The sequence below is a fragment of the Halichoerus grypus genome, chromosome 3, assembly GCF_964656455.1.
Source record: "Halichoerus grypus chromosome 3, mHalGry1.hap1.1, whole genome shotgun sequence".
Classification (NCBI taxonomy): domain Eukaryota; kingdom Metazoa; phylum Chordata; class Mammalia; order Carnivora; family Phocidae; genus Halichoerus; species Halichoerus grypus.
Window position 1 is genome coordinate 88409493 of NC_135714.1, and position 20099 is coordinate 88429591.

Here is a 20099-nt window from a genome sequence, read left to right on the forward strand (position 1 = left end):
CCCAAATTTATCTCCTTTTATTGGTCCTAAATGTGTTATCAAAGGCAACACTTCTAAGTGTACATCTTTATCTGCCTTCCTGCCCTTCAAAAACTTTGAGTTAATTATCACACTTCTGCTAAATCTTCTCTAGCTAAACAGACTTAGTCTCCTCAAAGATCCTGCATAATTCTTACTGCCCCAGTCACAGTCTTGTCGATGTACAACTGTTGGTCAACATCTTTTTGAAAAATGTGGCATATGTATAGACCTGGTATTTGTCACATAGTTGAACAGAGTACAGAGGGATTATTGTCTTGTTCTACCTGGAGGACTGACTGTGAAATGCCCAAAGGGGGAAGTGTATGGTTAAAATTTGTCTTCAGTTTCTGTTTTTTACTTATACTTCTCTTTCTATTATTTCACTCCTTTGGGGTTTATTTTCTCTTTCTACCCAAGGGTCTCTCACCCTTTACCTCTTCTCTATTTCACCACTGCTGCCCCCGCCCCCCAACTGCTCCTTGTTAAACAAAAAGTAAGGGAAGAGTTCGACTCATATATTGAGTTCAAGTGCAAAATAAATGCTAAGTTTCACGCGCCACCTTTCTTCAGGAGTGTATGTTTTTATTTCCATAGACAAAGCCTTGTTTAATTGAGTCAAAGAACAAATGTTCCAACTCTGGAGGTTTAGCTGTTGTTGAGCCATATTGAGAAGGTGCTTTATTGAAATTATATCACATTTCAGGCCCCCTTTGCTCACAGACTCTTTGCCAGCCTCCGATCTCCAGGGTCCTGCTTTGGCTACCTGCTCCCACTACCAGCTCTCATATTTACAGCCTACTCTTCTGAGCTTGGTGATATCCAGCTGTGTTTTTGCCTTCTTATTCTTCAGGAAGCAAAACACTTCTTGTTCTCAATGGAAGACAGATTAGACAAAAACAAAACAAACATTTCTTCTGTGAAAAGCCCAGAGTTCCTCCTGTCACTGGGACAGAGATGACCTCAATGTCCTGGATGGTATCCAAGATAAGAACAAGAGTTACATATTTTACACATTGCAGTCATTTCAAGATCACATCCTTTGGCCATTTTTAACTGCAGTCCAACTCTATAGGTTTGACTGGGCAACCCGTCTATCTGATAATATCATTTAAATGACTAAAAATAGCAGACCAATGTCTTTATTTTCATTTCAGACACATACATTCTATCTGGTTTTAGCATTCTTTTGATATTGCTAATGAGGGATCTGTGTGGGTGTGTGGTTGTTGTTGTGTCCCAGAGACTAGCCCAATTCCTGGCTCTCAAGACATTTTTTTTGCAGTTGCTTATAAAAAATTAGCATGTAGATATAAGTATTCAAAGCAATATCACAAAGCTACTTAAAACTCATTCTTAAAATTTCAGTTCTTCAGCAAGTTTAATAGAGTTTTTCCATAAAACTTATTTATGGAGGAAAATTTATGATAATGTGGGCCCATCTCGTACTAAATCCTGGGATATTCGATTCTCAAAAGTAGCAGAAAGACCTCGTTATAATATCGCTTTTCCTGACATCAGTGTGCTTTGGAAGTAGACCACCAGGCCAGCATTATAGTGACATCCCTGTGTACACACATATTGAATTCCTCAAGCAATGGACAATTTTCACCAAGCTGGCTTCTCCTCAAAAATCGAAAATTAATTTTTCTTTTGGTCAGTTTTCGTGTTAAGAATCTTTTCCAAATCACTTCCCAGTCTCTCTCCATGAAACCACCACTGGTTAATGGAAACCTGGGGTACTTGATGGGGTGGGATACAATGATAAGTCCTTTAGTCTATTTTCTTCTTTCAATAAACAGGTCTTTTCCAAGGGAACTGCTGGTGGTTTGATGCTTGGCAGGTACTCTTCTCAAAAACGTGTCTTACGAGAGCGAGTGGTTCTTCAGAGTAGAATGGGCACCTTTCAGAGCCCTTTCTGTTTGTTTAGTTTCTTGATTATATGAAGTACATTAAAACCAGTCCAAGGCCCATTAACATAATTTTCATGCATGTTAGTTCTGGCAAAACACAGTAGGCAGGAACTGTATGATAAATGAGATAAATAATTTTGATGGAGCAGCGAAATAAAATAAACTTTGGCCATATAAGAAAACAAACCATGACTAGTGGTGTGTATGGGGATCAGTTTGTGTTAGGGTGGCATTCTGAGGGTGGCCTCTCACCCTTAGAATATTCTGGGGAGAAAGAACTCCTGTCTAATTCCAATAAGGTCTAGTTGCAGCTTTAAAATAGACTATTATGTTCTTTATTTAGGGTTTCATTATCCAGGCTATGGATTATGTGAGGGCCCCTGTTACTTCTTCTTCTTGGTTGCCTTTTAGCACTTTGCCTAAAGAATGGTCAGGGGGTGGACAGAGAAATAAAATTTGTATAAGTTCGTCTTGAGACTTACTAACACCTTAGGGAGAAATTGTTGGAGGTTGAGTGGATTCTTTCTAACAAGTTTGGTTTTGCTTAGTTAGCAGTTTACTGACTGTCACATGAGCAGACCCTGTTAAAAGTGTCTATCTAAGAGTAGTAGAATCAGCTTCGTGGGGCCTGGGCCAAAAATATAGCCTTCTTGTCAGATAGGCCTGGAAAACACTCTTGAAGATGATATTACAGTCTCTATGTGCCCGCTAATTATGAAAGGTAGAAAGAACCTCAGAGGAGACCTTGAGAGGTTTTTGGGTTTTTTTATTTTTATTTTTATTTTTTTTTTAAGATTTTATTTATTTATCTGACAGAGAGAGAGAGAGAACAAGTAGGCAGAGAGACAGGCAGAGAGAGAGGGAGAAGCAGGCTGCCCGCTGAGCAGGGAGCCCGATGCGGGGCTCGATCCCAGGACCCTGGGATCATGACCTGAGCCGAAGGCAGCCACTTAACCGGCTGAGCCACCCAGGCGCCCCTGTTTTTTTTTTAAAGAAATTTTTAAAACTGGCCCCTGGAAATAAGGTAGATTATTTCCCAGTATGTCAGCTGTTCTGATGTCACCTGAGTTTTGTATCATTGAGACCATCTCCAGTGCAAAGCTGTGTTTCCTGGGTGCCAGGAGGAAAATTCGACACAGGCATCCTGCCCAGGCAGAAGGTGATGAAATCACACCCATGTGTGTTTTGGGTTTTCTTTTTACCCCTCAGAAAATGATCCACTAGGAAAAACTCAATGAAGTAAAATGAATGAGATTATTGGGATGATTGATAAATTTGAAATGTTGTTGCCAATGCTGCCTTCATAGATAGCACTGTCAGGAGTTGTGAACTGGTCATACACCACATGTGACGGGGAGCCCTTGGGTTTCTGCTTTCAAAACACATGGAGGGGCGCCTGGCTGGCTGGTTAAGCGTCTGCCTTTGGCTCAGGTCATGATCCCAGGGTCCTGGGATCCAGCCCCACATCGGGCTCCCTGCTCCGCGGGGAGTCTGCTTCTCCCTCTCCCACTCCCCCTGCTTGTGTTCCCTCTCTCACTGTGTCTCTCTCTGTCAAATAAATAAATAAAATCTTTTAAAAAACAAAATAAAATAAAACACATGGAAAAACACAGCACCATATCTTTACCACCCGTAGCACATTCTCTAGCCTATATTTAAACAAGACATTGGATCTTCTACCATAATAAAGTCCTCATTATCTCAGTAGTCTATAATGTTGGTGATTGCCTTAAAGTTTGGAAGGCTAGGAAAATGGTGGCAGCATGATTTTGGGTGTTCCTAAATTTCCCACAAAAAACACAGGGTGAATTGTATGCCTGTATATATATATATATGTATGGAAGCACTCAAGATCATAAGCTATAAGGAAAACAACAGAGCAACTAGATCATAAAACCAAAAATCCATAGACAACTATGAAAAAGCCAGGGAATGAGGTAAACCAGTGACTCCTGGAATATGAGCCATAAGATGTGTACCTTTCTGGCATCTGTGTAAAAGAAAACAGAGGGAAGTAATGGGGCTGGATTTGATAAATATGAGAATAATGGATGCACCCCAAAATAGCTGAAACTGGGAACTAAAGCTGGTCAGTTTGATAACAGCTGAAATTGTCAGGTCTTTGCCACAACAATTGCTGGTGGTACAAAGGTCCCATGTTAAGGTTTCAAGTGACTGGGGCAATAAGGCCTCTGTGAGATCTTGGTACTGACCCACCAGGGTCCTCCAGCACAGGGCCTCACACTGAAGAGGCACAGAAAAGAGAGGGTTCAGATAAAAGTGGATGGGTGGGAAAAACAGCCAGGAAATCTTAGAAAGCAAGCTGCCCTGTGTGTGTGTTTGTGTGTAAAATAGACTTTATTTTTCAGAAATAAAATTTTATTTATTTATTTTTTAAAGATTTTATTTATTTATTTGGCACAGAGATAGAGAGAGAGCACAAGCAGGGGGAGCGGCAGGCAGAGGGAGAGGGAGAAGCCGGCAGGGAGCCCGATGCGGGGCTCGATCTCAGGACCCGGGGACCATGACCAGAGCTGAAGGCCCACGCTTAACTGACTGAGCCACCCAGGCATCCCAGAAACAAAGTTTTGGATATAGAAAAATTGAGAAGATAGTACAGAGAGTTCCCATATACTTCCCACCCAGTTTCACCTATTATTAACATCTTTAACATCAGATAGTAGTATGGTACTATTGTTATAATTAATGAAGCAATATTAATATATTACTATTGACTAAAGTCCATAGTTTATTCAGATTTCCTTAGTTTTTACATAATGTCCTTTTTTGGCTTCATCCCATCCAGGACACCACATTACATTTAGTTATCATGCCTCCTTAGACTCCTCTGGGCTGTAACAGTGTCTCAGACTTTCCTTGTTTGTCATGACCTTGAGGAGTACTAGTCAGGTATTTGTAGCTGCCATATGTGTATATATTTTAAATGATCTACAAAAACAACAGAAGGGAGATCTCTGTGAAGTTAGAAAATTTGTATGAACCAAAACCCTTCTGAAAAGTTCAGGAAAACGACTGAGCCATCCAGGCACCCCCAGAATAATATTGCTACAGGCAATAAATTGTACCAGAAAGACATAAGTAAAAAAGGATAAGAACTATAATGTGCTATTTCAAAGCAAGCTAAATATTTCAAGAAAAGTACTAAAAACATGAAATAACAATTGTTCTTTGAAAAACTCAGAAGTCAGGGTATAGGTGTCAAAAAATTTACAATGAAAGAAAAAGTGAAGACTAAATTAAAAGAAATACAAGTGAAGAAGCAGACGGTAAAAAGGAGAAAAATTTTAAAGTTTAAAAATAAATGATGAAAGAAATAAAAAAGATTCAAAATAATAAGGCAGATATTTAAAGACAGGCAAAGAAAATAAAATCTGAAGCTAACAGGAATTCCTAAAGAAGAAAACCAATGCACAGGAATAGAACAAATACTAAAATTCCAGAAAATATTTCTGAAACAGGAAAAAAAAAAAGGAAACATTTTACAAAGCACACCGTGAACCTTAGACTAACAACCTAGAATGACCAACACCAAGAAAAATTCTTGTAAAATTACTGAACTTTAAAGGAAAAGTAAAATTATTGAGCTTAAAAAATAAATCCCAATCCTTTGTGTGTATGGACAAAGAAAGCAAATGACATATAAGGAAAATCCAATTAGGTTGTCATCAGACTTTTCAACAGCAATGCTTTTTGCCAGAAGAAAATGGTATAAAACAAAGACATTCAAGGAAAGAAAATGTGTACCAAGATTTTATATCTAGCAAAACTGACTTTCATGTAAAAAGGGGCACAAAATTTATAATCAACATGGAAGAACTCAAGAAATACTGTCCCATGAGCCCTCTGAAAATCTTGTTGTCCTAGATTTGCACTGTAGTGTGAATCTATGAGGTATTGTATTTTTAAAAACATGTGCATATCTGGTGTGTGTATTTCTTAGCTCTGTTCACTGAAAAGGTCTAGAAACAATAACCAACTCAGAAACAATGAGTATTTCTAGGGCCCAGATGTGGTCTTGAAATACCGTTCTCCTCTAAAAGAAATCAGGATTTCTTGGGAAATGGCTGATCCCAAGTCTGGGGCAGGAGACATATAAGATGAGCCTGGAAGATCTTGTAATACCAGATAGCCAAGAAGCTATCAAAGACTAGTAGGGTCATGTCTAATGGACTTGAGAACCACCTTGAAGACAAAGCTTTCAATGATCATTAGAGTTTCAAAATGGATAAGAATTGCAAAGGCTTGAGATCCATTAAATACGTTTAAATCTGTGAGTTCATAAATATATATATTTATATATAGCACTAGTTGGTCACCTTCTGAAGATAACAGGGACCAATTTGTTGCTTTAAAAACTGGGTAGGTAAAAGAATCAAGCATTTATCTGCCTTTCCTTTGTGAACCATACCACTAGTTATCTCCTTATAAAATTAGTAGAGCTAACAAATAAAAACAAAATAATACAATTAGAACACAATTTTGTAACATCTAATGAATTAATAGATCCAGGCATTGAGTCAATGGCTTGCTTACATCAAAAAGGAGGCAGCATCAGACATTATATGCCACTTGCTTGAAGAACACCTCACCTAGAGCTTTGCCAAACTGAATCCGGTCAGTCTCTGGGCCCAGCTGCCAATTTGCAGGAAATACCAAGGACAGGGAAACAAAATGAACCGCACCAAGGGTATGCAATCAGCAAAATCCAGTCTGTGGGAAACTTTAGTGTGAGATTTTTTTTTTTTTTCAGAAGATAAATTATAAGGGGGAAAAAAGATAACTAGTAGATCAAAAGAGATTGAAAATATATGCCAGATTTTAAAGAATGGGCAAGATAAAATGACCATAGTCTCAGGATGTACACTTGGGCAAGAAAATCTAGAATTACAAAGAAATGATTGCTCTTAATCTCAGGTAGTGGTTATTTTTGAAGGGAGGGAGGGGGCTATGATGGGCTGAGGCACACAGAGGGGCATACTGAGGGGCTGCTGGGTGGCCGGCAAAGTTCTATGTCTGAGTAGCGGTCAAGGGCTGTTCACATGATAACTCAGTTGTTAGAGTATCACCTCGACAATCTGTCAGATCTGCCACCACCTCCACAATCATTTCCTTGACATTTTCTTCTTTAAGTAAAGTGAAATTTAAAAAAAGAATGTGTGAATTTAAAGTCCCCTGCCCCACTTTTTTTTTTTTTTTTTACTTAAGTTTATTTGAAAAGGGAAATGCCTGTGAAGTGTGTTTGTCGTGCTAATTACATTTTCATCACTAGTGCGTTTCTCACGGTGAGACCCATCAGAACGCTTGCTTCAGAATCGCCTGGGTGGTGCTGACTCAGAAGCTCTTGGGAAGGGTGTGGGGTTCAGCAGTTTAACGAGCTTCACAGGTGATTGTCACTCAGAGTAAAGTTTGAGAACTACTGTGTTAGAATTCTTCCTTATACCATCTGAAGAGTGGTGAGCGCTTTACAGTTGGGTTAACGCTAGATTTGGAGCTTAAAGCACATGAGCTTTAAAGAGAGAAGGTTTGTGTTTGATTCCTGATTCTGATGTTTTTCAACCATGTGAAGGTAGCCAGATGACCTACACCAAGTCCCTATTTCCTCACCTGTAAAATGGATATAAGAAAACTTACCTCACAGGATGCTTGTAAGAATGGTGTGAGGGGCGCCTGGGTGGCTCAGTTGGTTAAGCCACTGCCTTCGGCTCAGGTCATGGTCCTGGAGTCCCGGGATCGAGTCCCGCATCGGGCTCCCTGCTCAGCAAGGAGTCTGCTTCTCCCTCTCCCGCTCCCCCGTCTTGTGCTCTCTCACTCTCTCTCTCAAATAAATAAATAAAATCTTTAAAAAAAAAAAAAAAAATGGTGTGAGATCCTGTTTGATAAGGTATAGACCCAGAGAACACACTCTATGCTCTCTCCCTAGGCCCTTCTATTTTCTGAGTTTTAATCTAGGCTCAGCAGGGAATTATTACATAACTTGAAGTAAATTGCACAACTTATTTGAAAAGTGGTATTTTTGATTTATTACATAGTGATAATTTTTTTAAAAGATTTCATTTATTTATTTGACAGAGAGACACAGCCAAAGAGGGAACACAAGCAGGGGGAGTGGGAGAGGGAGAAGCAGGCTTCCCGCTGAGCAGGGAGCCCGATGCAGGGCTTGATCCCAGGACCCTGGGATCATGACCCGAGCCGAAGGCAGACGCTTAACAACTGAGACACCCAGGCGCCCCTACATAGTGATAATTTTTTATTTTATTTCCTAAAAATCCTTTAGGAAATTAAGGGCAAACAAGCCCTTAGTAATTTCATAAACTGATGACCAGCGAGAACTAGACACCTTTGCCGGGATCAGTGTGAACTTGGAATGAGCCTTGTCTCCATGTAGCATCATTAATGCTCAGGCAGCAACTTCTTCACTCCCATCTGATTGTAAATGTGTGTTTATACTGGGAAAAAAAAAAAGCTGTATTGAAAAGAGCCATTTTCCCCTACCTCACCATTTACCCTTTTGTCACTTAAACACACAAAGTTGTGTTAAAATAGCCTAAATGAATTGGCCAATTATCTGGACACTTCAGATCCAGAAACACCAAATACTAAATAAGTAGCTCGTTGAGGTGACTAAAATTTTTCTTGAGAATAAATCTCTGTTTGCATATCAATGATATTGAGAGCATAAAGAACAAAGGGTTAAGATGTGAGAGTGGCTACATGTCCCTCAAAGTTCATGTGTTTACTTCCTGTCATGCAAATGCCAAGCTTACCTCATTCTGAGTATAGTTAATTCTGAGTAGTTTATAGGGACAAAAATCAGTCATTTTAGGGGAAAAGAATTGACGGCTGCCTATTAGGAGCCTGGATATATACCTATGGCTGTCTGCTTTGTGTAAGGATGGAAATCATTTAGTTCTTGGGCCAAGCATAACATTCTATTACTCCTTTGAAGCGAAACTTAATTCTTTGTGTATTTTTAAAAAAATACAACAAGACCTCAAAGAGGAAATCTCACATTAAATGAAACATGAAACAGTTAAATATTGATCATAATATGTAGGTGTCCAGATGATGGCTTATGAATCTGGGCTGAGTGTATAGGTTAATGGGGAAACCCTGCCTGAAATCTGTTACCTCATTGCTGATTTCAGTGGAAGACTCAACTTATGTTGACAAGAAATAGAGAATCTGAAAAGCACAAAAACACTTTTACTATAAAAGTGGTTTAAAAGGTATACTAGTTGATTTGCTTGTTGTCTTTGGAGCTTAAATTAAAATGAGCATTAATATTCACTTATAAACATTGATTATAATGGCTCTCTTTCTGGATAACCTTCGTATTCTACTATTCACATAAATGTTCCCTTTCTACCAGGGAAAGACAAAAGAACCAGCAATAACGTGGTAAGAACACAGTGAGTTTAGAGTTTGGTGAATAGGCTTTCTCAACCAGAACTGATGGAAAATTTAAACCTACTCATTTCTCAGTGTAGAAATTAAGAAATGAAAGCACAATTTTGGTGCGCATGCTGAAACAACCCAAGATAGGACCAGTTAGTTACAAGATGAGTTCAGGCGTGGACCACCTGGATACCTAACTGGAACACTGTATGTTCCTAGGAAATCTAGGTGAAACTTTAGGGGTTTCATCATCTGTCTAGCTGACATACCACTTCTTTCTTGCAGTGAACCTTCTAATCCCACAGTTTGAGAGAACCTGCTTATGGAAACATCTTGTAGCTGGGCAGAGAGAACCTGGGTTGGAGATCCACCAAGCCACAATTTAAATCACCAGGGAAGCATTTCAGTATATCAGGGGACCCACTGATACACTGTTTCTTCCTCTAACACTTCTACATGGAGAAATAACCTAGGCTGGGCTGGGATTCGTCAAGATAGTAAGACTCCTCAGGCTCACTCAAACCCCAGACTAAATGTTGGAGATAGTTATGGAATACTCTGCAGGCTGGAGTGCTCTCATAGTCTGAAATTCAATGATTTTCAGCTATAAGCACTAGTTTACATGCAAAAAAATCACCCAGGAGCTTGTTCAAAATGTAGATTCTAAGACCCAACTTCCATGGATTCTGATTTACTAGATCTGGAGATTCATGAGCTTGCATTTGAAAAAGCAGATATTTCAGATCCAGTTGACCTCTGGCCCACTTTTCAGGCAGCACTACTCTAAGGAATCATGTATAGTACTTGTCATCAGACTGTTCTCTGCAGACATTGCTACATGACATAGGCTGAGCAAAAAAAATTAAGAGATTTAAGAGCACATTTCGTTAAAATACCTAAGTACTTTCTGGAAAGGGATAGGCTGGGGAACCAGCAAGAATGGCCAATTGCTGCTGGGTCCCCAGTGAAAATAACCTAGCATCGTGAGAAATTGTTTCCTATATCCTTTGAAACCTAGTCTTTGGATATCTGCCCTTTCCCATCAGAAACTATGCCACTACTCCTAGAATGTTCTATCTGTAGAGGAAAAGTAAACCACAAGCTGGTTTGGAAGTCATTCGGCATTTCAAAGAAAGGCAATTCACCTTGAGTTAGATCCCCACAGTTCTATCCTTCAACTTTTGGTAATAGAATCTTCTCCCTTCCCATCACCTTTTAAAGATCAGTTTGCTGTGAGTTGTAGGGTGGAGTTGATCTTTGCTGAGAATGCATATAGCTGCTTACTCTTCCAGTTGGGTTCACAATCTCCTCAGGATTGCAATGGAACTAAATTCTTTCAGTTAAATTAATTATAATAATAAACACCTGTTAATCTTAGTGCACCTGGTCCTCCTTTGAAGTTTTTCTAGACTCTCGATGGTAGAAAGTGTGTGAAATAAAGAAGCTGATTCTAGGGAGATTCCTCACTAGACAAGGTAAGACATGGAAGGGAATATCTGATGCTTTGCCAAGAGTCATCTTTTAACTCTTTTTTCCCCGGTTGTAGTGCTTGGGTGAAGTACAGCATCCTATGATTCCGAAGATGGAAGGCTTTGCTGATGGCTCTGCAAGAGATTTGTAATTGCTGTATTTTTGTTAAATTAGCACTTTTAATTTCCTGGAGAGGGAGCTTAAGAGTATGATATCATTTTACAGCTAAAATTTCCTTTTAAAAAGTTATCTATGAAGCAGTGTTCCCCAAACTTTAATGTATATATAGACCTCTTGGACATCTTGTTAAAATGCAGATTTAGTAAATCTGAGGTAGGGCCAGAGATTCTGCATTTCTAACAAGCTCCCAAGTGATGTCCATGCTGCTACCAGGGCACCATACTTGGAACAATAAGGTACCAAAGGACATGTGATAAGGAAGTAGATAGGGGTTTATGAATTTCGGATTTATAGCACTCCTTTCAGTTCTGAAGTATCATCCCTCTGGTTAAACAAAATAAAGTCTCTGTTTTGGTTAGACTACAAGCATTTCACAGTTGTGTGTATTTCTTCCACAACTTTTGAGGGGCATGGCTGATGGCCATTGTGATACTTGTAAATAACATCAAGATATACCTTCAGTTTGCACCATGGTGTAATCTGCTGTCCTGAAACAAAATGCCAGACCGTCTAAGTTTTAAATGCTCAAATCTATATTTTTAAACAGATTTCCTTGGCATTTGAAATGTGCATAAGAATTACGGAAATAAATGTGCCAAACCTACATTTCACCGAATTTCTGGTAAAGAATAGTATAGTTGTTGCTCTTCAAAGCATTGCCTTTAACTGAATTCTCTTTGATCTCTGGGGTCTCAGAAAGAGCTTGACTTATCCAACTTTCTCACGACTAAAATAATGCTCTAAAAAGCAACTGATTTAAGTATCCTGATCACAGCATTCTGCTTACCCCTTTCGATATTGTGCATTTCAGTATAAGTTCTTGGCGCAAGACTTAAGATGAGCACAGAGCCTGTTTCATAGTAAAGCAGCTGGTTCCCAGGTAAACAGCATGTTCTTCAGGGTGAGCTCATGTGGTCTGCAGATCCTCCATACACTTAATAGAGGGATTAGTGCTATTATAATTTTAGAGGTTTAGTTGTCATCTTTGATTTGTGTTCAAATCTCTTCTCTTAGGAATTTAAAAGTGTCTGGTTATGTTTTTAATGGAATTGCCCAAACTAAAGACAAAAAACCACAAGAGTTACAAGTGGGAATGCTTCTGGGTGAGGTTTGGCAGAATCTTTATTGAGACCTACCTACTTTTCTTTTTTAAGAGAAAAGTGGGAGTGGGGAGAAGAGCCAGAGAAAAGTAACCAAGTAACCAAGGATATGGAAAATGAGTTTTTCAAGAAAAAGCTGATGGGGATGCAGTTGTTTTACCTGTAAAAGTAAGGATTAGGGAGTCAGTTAGTTCTCATTTTTAGAAATATGGAGGGTTATTACAAGGCAAAGGGATTCAGTTATTTTGTCCTCACAAGGAAAATCTTTACAAGTGTAGATTTAACAGATAACCTCTCTTAAGTGCTTTCAAGAGCTATCATTTCGTTCCTTTTCAAAGTTAAATAGTGTAGATTTTAGATATGATAACTGAGTCTTTTTATGGCAAAACTCATTGTGTGAAATCTGTGTCCATTTATAGAATTGCTGGGTTATCTATACGAGCTAATGGCGATATTTGCGAATCTTTGCAGTTTAAATTTAGTTTCACCATGGTTGAAAATGTAAACTGCTTACACTAATCAACATTTCATAATTTGTTCTCTCTTCTTTTGAAGTTCTTTATTAGCTGTGCCCTCTACCATAAGATCACCACTGAACCCCATGCTAATGGGTATAAATTATAGTGGTGCCAGCTTGTCTTACCTTTGTTAAATATGTGCCAACTCTTTCACAATGAACCTTTACTTTCCATTTTATGGCTGGCTGTAAAAACTGCTTCGAGCCAATGAGTGGACATGGCATATTATGTCCACAATCTTGAAAGTTCCAGCAAAAGCCAGGTTTATTTATTTATTTATTTACTCTCTAGGGATAGTTCATGGCATTTTCACATTATCTTGATTTTCATCCTTTAGTCTCTTTTTCCCCCTTGTCTTCACTCATTGTTTTCCAAAGGAAGATGGGAAGAAAAACAATATAAAAAAAGCCAGTCAATTTTACTTTTCAGTGTTATTTCCGCCTTCTGGTGAGGGAAGGAAATTGATATTATTATAAAAACAGTCATCTATGATTTAATTCAACACACAGTTCTCTTCCTATCCATTATTATTAGGGTTCGTTGAGAGTTAGCCATCTGTGAATCAGATGTGACAGTGGTCTAAAATTAGAATCAATCAGGTTTTTACAATTAATTGTCTTATGGGAAACATTGATTTGATTCCCAGTTTGCAACTTTATAAAAGTTGTAAAGCATCATTTTGTGGTAGGATTTAAAATTAGAACATATTTTTCATGAGTATAAAGAAAAATAAAACAAGAGCTTGAAGACAGTATGTTTGAGGCGCCTCGAGAAATTTACGTAGAAAACAGAAATACATAGAATGGAAGGCCAAGAAAAGGAGATCCAAGTAATATCTGCAAATAGTCTAGTGATAAGCAAGCACTGTGAGCTTGGCTGGATTTGAATAAAGAAGCAAAATATTAGAAGAGAAAAAAAACATTTTTAGGGGAAGAGAACAATGATTTCTAATGTCTTCAGCAAATCAGGATAAATATAATCTCCATTTATTCTCAATAGAGCTAATGGAGAAATCTCCTGGGAATGTTTCCATACTGGCTCTTCTTGAAGGAAATTGGTTAGAAAAAAAATCTTTGGAGTTCCAGGGTCTTTGTCATCTCCTAAAGCATGGAATGGGTTTTTTGCATCACACATTCCAAATTATAGTTCCAGCAGACCATAGGAGCCAGGTTGATCTGGTTCAAACTTCCCTTGAGCTATGAACCTAATGGATCCTAAATAGGGATTCAGGATGTTTTTGTAAGAGAGGCATGTAAGCAAATAAAGAGTAATCTAGAAATGCCATACACACCTTTTTAATTGTAGAACAAATGGAGACCCAGCCCAACCACTAAATTCCTGACTATAATGCCCACTTTGTCACTGTATTCTCTTGTACGAAGCTTGCAGTGGGAGTCATCTTTATGTTTATTCCAAGAGGTCGGTTGACAAGGAGGTGGAAGGTGGAGGGCCATTTGTTCACATCTGTGTAACACCAACCAAGTAGCAAAGGGGAAAGTGTGTGCTTTCTGATTCAGGAAAACAAATCCTGCTGCTTCACACTACTTCACAAGCAAGCCAGGTGTCTTGAAGCCAATGGAAGAAAGCAACAGGGCTGGGCACTTGAGCCTTAGCCCAGGCACAGAGAAAATTGTCCTGTGCTAATATATTTGATGTTGGAAACCACTGTTTGCTGTCTCTGAACTTGACCAGGCCAATGGCTCTTGGAGAAGGAAAGTGCAAGGGGGAGGCAAGGCAAAAGGTACCATATTATAATCCAAGAAATACTGAGAAATATCCTCTCATATCCCAAAGGAAAAGGAAGGCTACACTCTCCAAGGGTTGCAAATAAAACTCTTATGTTGGTTCTCCTTTCTTTTTTGTGCACAGCACTATTTCCTGCCCAGCCAGAAAATTGTCTCATAATCTTTCTCAAAATAATGCTCCAGGGAAGACTTGCCAACTGGCTGGTATTGAACTCAGACCTATTTGATACCCTTGGTCTTTGCTACAGGAAAGTAGCATTTCTTCACTGGAGAAACTGTTGTGCTGGATCCAGGGAGAATAGGGACAGTAATGGCTTGTTTCCTTCTAGAGACTCTGCCCAGTGACATAAAAATATGGGTATAATACAAATGGGACTGTGATTTTCTGTAGATAGATCATATGCTAGATCAATAGATATGTCATATCCTCCTCCTGCCTGTCTTATTCGCTAGAATTCCAGGCAGTCAGCACATTTTTGACAACGTAGTCAACGCTCAGGAAATGTTTGCTGAATGAACACACAGTTGAAAAAAAATGGCAAAAATTAAATCATAGTGGTTAAGTCTCATTTTGTACTTATAGAGTGAGTTTAAAAGTTAGAATTTTTTTCAATTTTGAATTTTCTCCTCTATATTTTTATTTAAATATTGATACCTGCTACTACGTAATCTATTAAAGCTACTGAACTAGTAGCAAATGAATGCTAAACGAAAACTTTGGAAATGTGATCTAAAAGAAAACAATTCCATATGTATATTTTGAGATGAAAAAATGGCATACAAATAATATGGGCATAGTAAATGCCCATAGTAAAATGCCCATAGTAAAATGCATGGAATTCTATGTCACCAATTCATGGTGTCCCACAAAGAGCATGATTTTTAGGTGTTCTATGATCTGAATGTTTTAAAACCACCCTCAGCTGCCAAACTCTACATTTTAGAACAATAGTTCTTAAACCATAGCATGCATCAGAATTACCTAGAGGGCTTATTAAAAACCCAGATTGCTGGGTCCCTCCCTCTGAGTTTCTGATTCAGTAGGTTTGCATTTCTTACACATTTCCAGGTGACATTACTGGTCCACAAATCACATTTTGAGACCCATTGATTTAGGGCATGATTTTTTGAGATAACGACACCTTTTATTGTTTTGATTGCTCCTTCCCAGATACCCTCTGAAAGATGCTGGACATAATAAGAGCCACTGATAGGAATATTAACTCACTTAAGCCTTATAAAACCTTGTGAGGTATATACTATTATCACCCCTACTTTGAGATAGAGAGAATTTGAATAGTAAGTGGGAAGAGCCACCACTTGAACCCAGGTAGTCTGGTTTTAGATGCTTAATGATAGCATTATACTGACTTTTAAAAAAAGGGCTAACTTAGATTCTCCTAGTCATATAGTTTTGATCCAGGGCAAGAAAAATAACTGAGCAGATTCCAAAGGCCTGTCCAATTGTTCAAAAGAGAAGCAAGCAAATGGGCTCTCTAGGTTGGGGTCGCTCTGGACCCATTCCCTGCATGTCTCATTGTCACTACTCAAGGCAGAATGACATCTTCCTTTCTCAGAGGGCAGAGCAAATGACTGGAAACAACCTGGATGTTCTGTCAAAGGGGACTGATAAATAAATAAAGGCATATTCATAAGGAAACCTCTTTATGCACCAATATGTAAACAGCACAGTGATATATAGTTAACATTTTTTAAAAAAGGAAAAAAATTAACACTTATGTTTGCTTACATGTGCATAAAATATCCTAGAAGGACACATAATAAAGTAATAATAGTCACCATATGGGAGCAAGAGGACTGGGCCATCAGGGACAGAAATGGGAGGGACACTTTTCCTCTTCCATATTTTTTTGGTGTTTGAAAATTAAATAATTAACATTGAAAAGTCAGTGATGGATTTTCTGTGGCTTTCCTTACTTGATTACCTGGGGAAAGCTTTTCACTCTGGGTTTATGTCTCATTTATTCCTAGCATCTCCTAGGTCCCTTCTACCCAGCTGGAAATCCACCGGTGCCTGACGGGCCAGTGTGTAGGGCTTGTTCAGTATAGCTTGAGACACAGGGTGTTGTATGTTTCAATGACTTTGGAATTGTATATAATTTTTGTATTGGAATTGTATACATTTTTTGCATTGTATGTAAATGACTGTCAACAATCTGGAGGAAATAAAAAGCTTATTTCTCTTAGGAAACAGAGGCTACTTTAGTAATAATGGTGTCACTTTTATATAGCACTTTATAGTTTATAAAATCCTTTCACATGCATTTGGCCATTTATACCTTACAAACAGCTTTGAGAGGTGGCTATTATAGTCTCCATTTAATAGATGAGGAAACTGAGGCTCAAAGAGTTCCAGTAACTTGTCCAAAGTCAGAAAGCTATTAAATAGTCGAGTTGGTACTGATACCCAAGTGTTCTGACTCAAGGCCTGTGAATTTTTTTCCCCTGCCTTTTTATAATTATAAAAAGAAAAATTAATATGCTTTTGAAAAAAAGAAAAAGACTGAAACATCCATAATCCCATGACTCCAACAAAAAAACATTATTAAATTTACATATTATCTTCCAGGGTTTGTCCATGTGCCTACAACTATTATCTAGTTACAATCATAATATATGAGCAATTATGTATTCTGTTTCTTCCCCCACTTTGCACTGCTATCCTGAAGCATTTTCCGAGTTGCGACATAATTTTCATAATTAGCAAATTAATAGGTTCATATTTCATCAAGAGCCATACTAACGCAATCTGGTACTTTTTAGCATGGATTCATTAGATCAATTTATTTACGCATTCATTCACTCACTCATTCATTCATTCAATAATTACTAAACCCCTGCTATGTGCTTGGTCCTGTGCCAAAGGCGAGGGACACGTCAGTGACAGGCACATGCTCGGGAGAAACACTGAGGTGCCTGAAGGTAAGGAAGCAGCAGGTCAGGGAGTAAGGCACAGCTCCCCTTGACATTTTTATTAAAAAATATAACACTGTTGTAAACACATTTGTGCTTATAATTTTTGTTTTTAAAGGTTTTTTTTCTCAAGTAAATTCCATTTTCATGGCTTAAGTATTTATGCGTCTCCACCTTGATACCAGAAATGTATAAGTGTGTGGTTTCATTATGACCTCACCAACACTGAGTATTTTTTTTTAAAGATTTTATTTATTTGAGAGAGAGAGAGAGTGAGAGAGAGAGAATGCACGGGAGGGGGTAGGGTCAGAGGAAGAAGCAGACTCCCCAATGAGCAGAGAGCCCGATGCGGGACTCGATCCTGGGACTCCAGGATCATGACCTGAGCCTAAGGCAGTTGCTTAACCAACTGAGCCACCCAGGGGCCCCATCACACTGAGTATTTTTATTGAAAAACAATATTTGTTGATTTTATAGTTGGAAAATGGTGCTCCACTGTTGCTTTAATTTGCATTTCTTTGATTAATAGCAATATTAATATTTTTCCATTGACTTGTTTATTAATTGCATTTCTTTTTGTATGAATTGTCTGCTTTGTCTTTTGCCTAATTCTTTGTTAAGGTCTTATTATTTTCTTGTCTATGTGTGGCAGTTCTTTATATAATTTATTTTAGCTTTATTTCAACATCATCCAAAAATTGATTTGAACAGGCTTTTTATATTGTGAAGATGATATAAAAATGACCATTTGTTGTTTTTACTGAAATTGTTTTCCTTAGTCTATTTGCCTTTTTATTTTAATGTTTATAGCTTAAAGTTGTTATTTTTTTTTAAGTTTTTTTTAAAAACCAAGCTCTATGCCCAATGTGGGGCTTGAACTCACAACGCTGAGATTGAGTCACATGTTCTACCCTGAGCCAGCCAGATACCCCTATAGGTTAAAGTCTTTTAAGGAAAGCTGTCTTCGTATAGGGAAATTTTGTCTATTTTCTTCAATAACTTATGAAGTTATTACTCCTCTTGATATTTGATTATGATTAGATCTTCCTTTGTGCTAGTTTTTATTTTTGATTAATTCTTTTTTAAAAAAGATTTTTATTTATTTCAGAGAGAGAGAGAGCATGAGCAGGGAGAGCAGGAGAGGGAGAAGCAGACTCCCCACTGAGCAGGGAGCCCTATGCAGGTCTGGATCCCATGACCCTGGGATCATGACCTGAGCCGAAGGCAGATGCTTAACCAACTGAGCCACCCAGGCGCCCTATTTTTGATTAATTCTTAACAGCACTTGGAACTTATTTGGGTTTTGAGTGAGGTATAGAATTAAGTTTATTTTCTCTCCCCAATTTCTAACAAGACAGTACAATATCATTTACAAAAATATCTTAAATTTCTATATCATGTATTACTTTCTTACATGTAAAAAACTTCCTTTTTAAAAAAAACTTATTTTATTTAAGTTCATTAACATATAGTATATTATTAGTTGCAGAGGTAGAATGTAGTGATTCATCAGTTGCATATAACACCTGGTGCTCATTTCATCAAGTGCCCTCCTTAATGCCCATCACCCACTTATAACCCCGCCCCCAGCAACCCTCAGTTTGTTTCCTATAGTTAAGAGTCTCTTATGGTTTGTCTCCCTCTCTGATTTCATCTTATGTAACAAACTTCCTATATAGGTCCATTAGTAGGTCTGTCTAGTTTTATAGAACTAACACAGTTTTATTTTGGTTTATACTATATTTTACTATCTGATAATAATTGTCTTTTATCCCTACTCATCTCTGAAAATATTACTTATAGTTTCACCTATTTGTTTCTCCGGATGAATTTTATTTTAATTTTTCAGAATACTGGTAAAAATCTTGTTGGGCATTTGATTGGGATTGCATTAAAGACACACATATACATATAGAATCAGGTACCTGTTACATATCTAATTTTTCCATTTAGAAGCAGAAATATTTCTCCTTCTACCAAACCAATTAAGTATCTCTCAAAATATAAGTAATATACATCCCTTGCTAAATCTGTAAGTATTTTATATATTTGGTAGCTATTTGAGAAGAAATTAATTGAACATTATAATTATAATTAGACATTATTATTTTGGCTATTATTGGTATACAGGAATATTATTAGTTTTTGCATGTTTATCATGCATCAGGAAAGAGAAAAGATTACCTATGAATGTAAATAGCATTTTAATGAATTTCTTTGGCTTTTCTAGGTATACAATCATATGCCTTTTGCAAGTAACTATATTTTAATCTCTCTTTTTAAAAAAATATTTTATTTATTCAACAGAGAGCGAGACAGCGAGAGAGGGAACACAAGCAGAGGGAGTGGGAGAGAGAGAAGCAGGCCTCCCGAGGAGCAGGGAGCCCGATGCGGGGCTCGATCGCAGGACCCTGGGATCATGACCTGAGCTGAAGGCAGACGCCTAACAACTGAGCCACCCAGGTGCCCCTTTAATCTCTTTTTTTTTAAAGGATTTTATTTTTAAGTAATCTCTATGTCCAGCATGGGGCTTGAACTCACAACCTCAAGATCAAGAGTCACATGCTCTTCCGACTGAGCCAGCCAGGCGCCCCTAATCTCTTTCTGATAGTGCTGTCTGATTAAATTATTCTTAAGGTCACACATCTAGTAAGTGGTGAAACTGGGGCTGGCCATAGACTTTGTTGGAGAGCCCACGTGCTGGCTTTCTGTTCAGATTCAGGGATGTTTCCTGGAAAGTAGGCCTTAGGGCAGGTCTGGGGTTTAGAATCATGCTAAGCATTAACCCAGTGAGTTATGCTGGGC

At 38.1% G+C, this 20099-nt stretch overlaps 1 long non-coding RNA gene across 1 annotated transcript in view; it reads left to right on the forward strand.

The window, feature by feature from the left end:
• LOC118539478 (uncharacterized) overlaps positions 1 to 20099 on the forward strand; it is a 137351-nt gene that overhangs the window by 87112 nt on the left and 30140 nt on the right. Inside the window, exon 6 of the long non-coding RNA XR_004919188.2 lies at positions 19602 to 19757. This is a non-coding gene — a long non-coding RNA (uncharacterized LOC118539478). The remainder of the gene's footprint in view (positions 1 to 19601; positions 19758 to 20099) is intronic.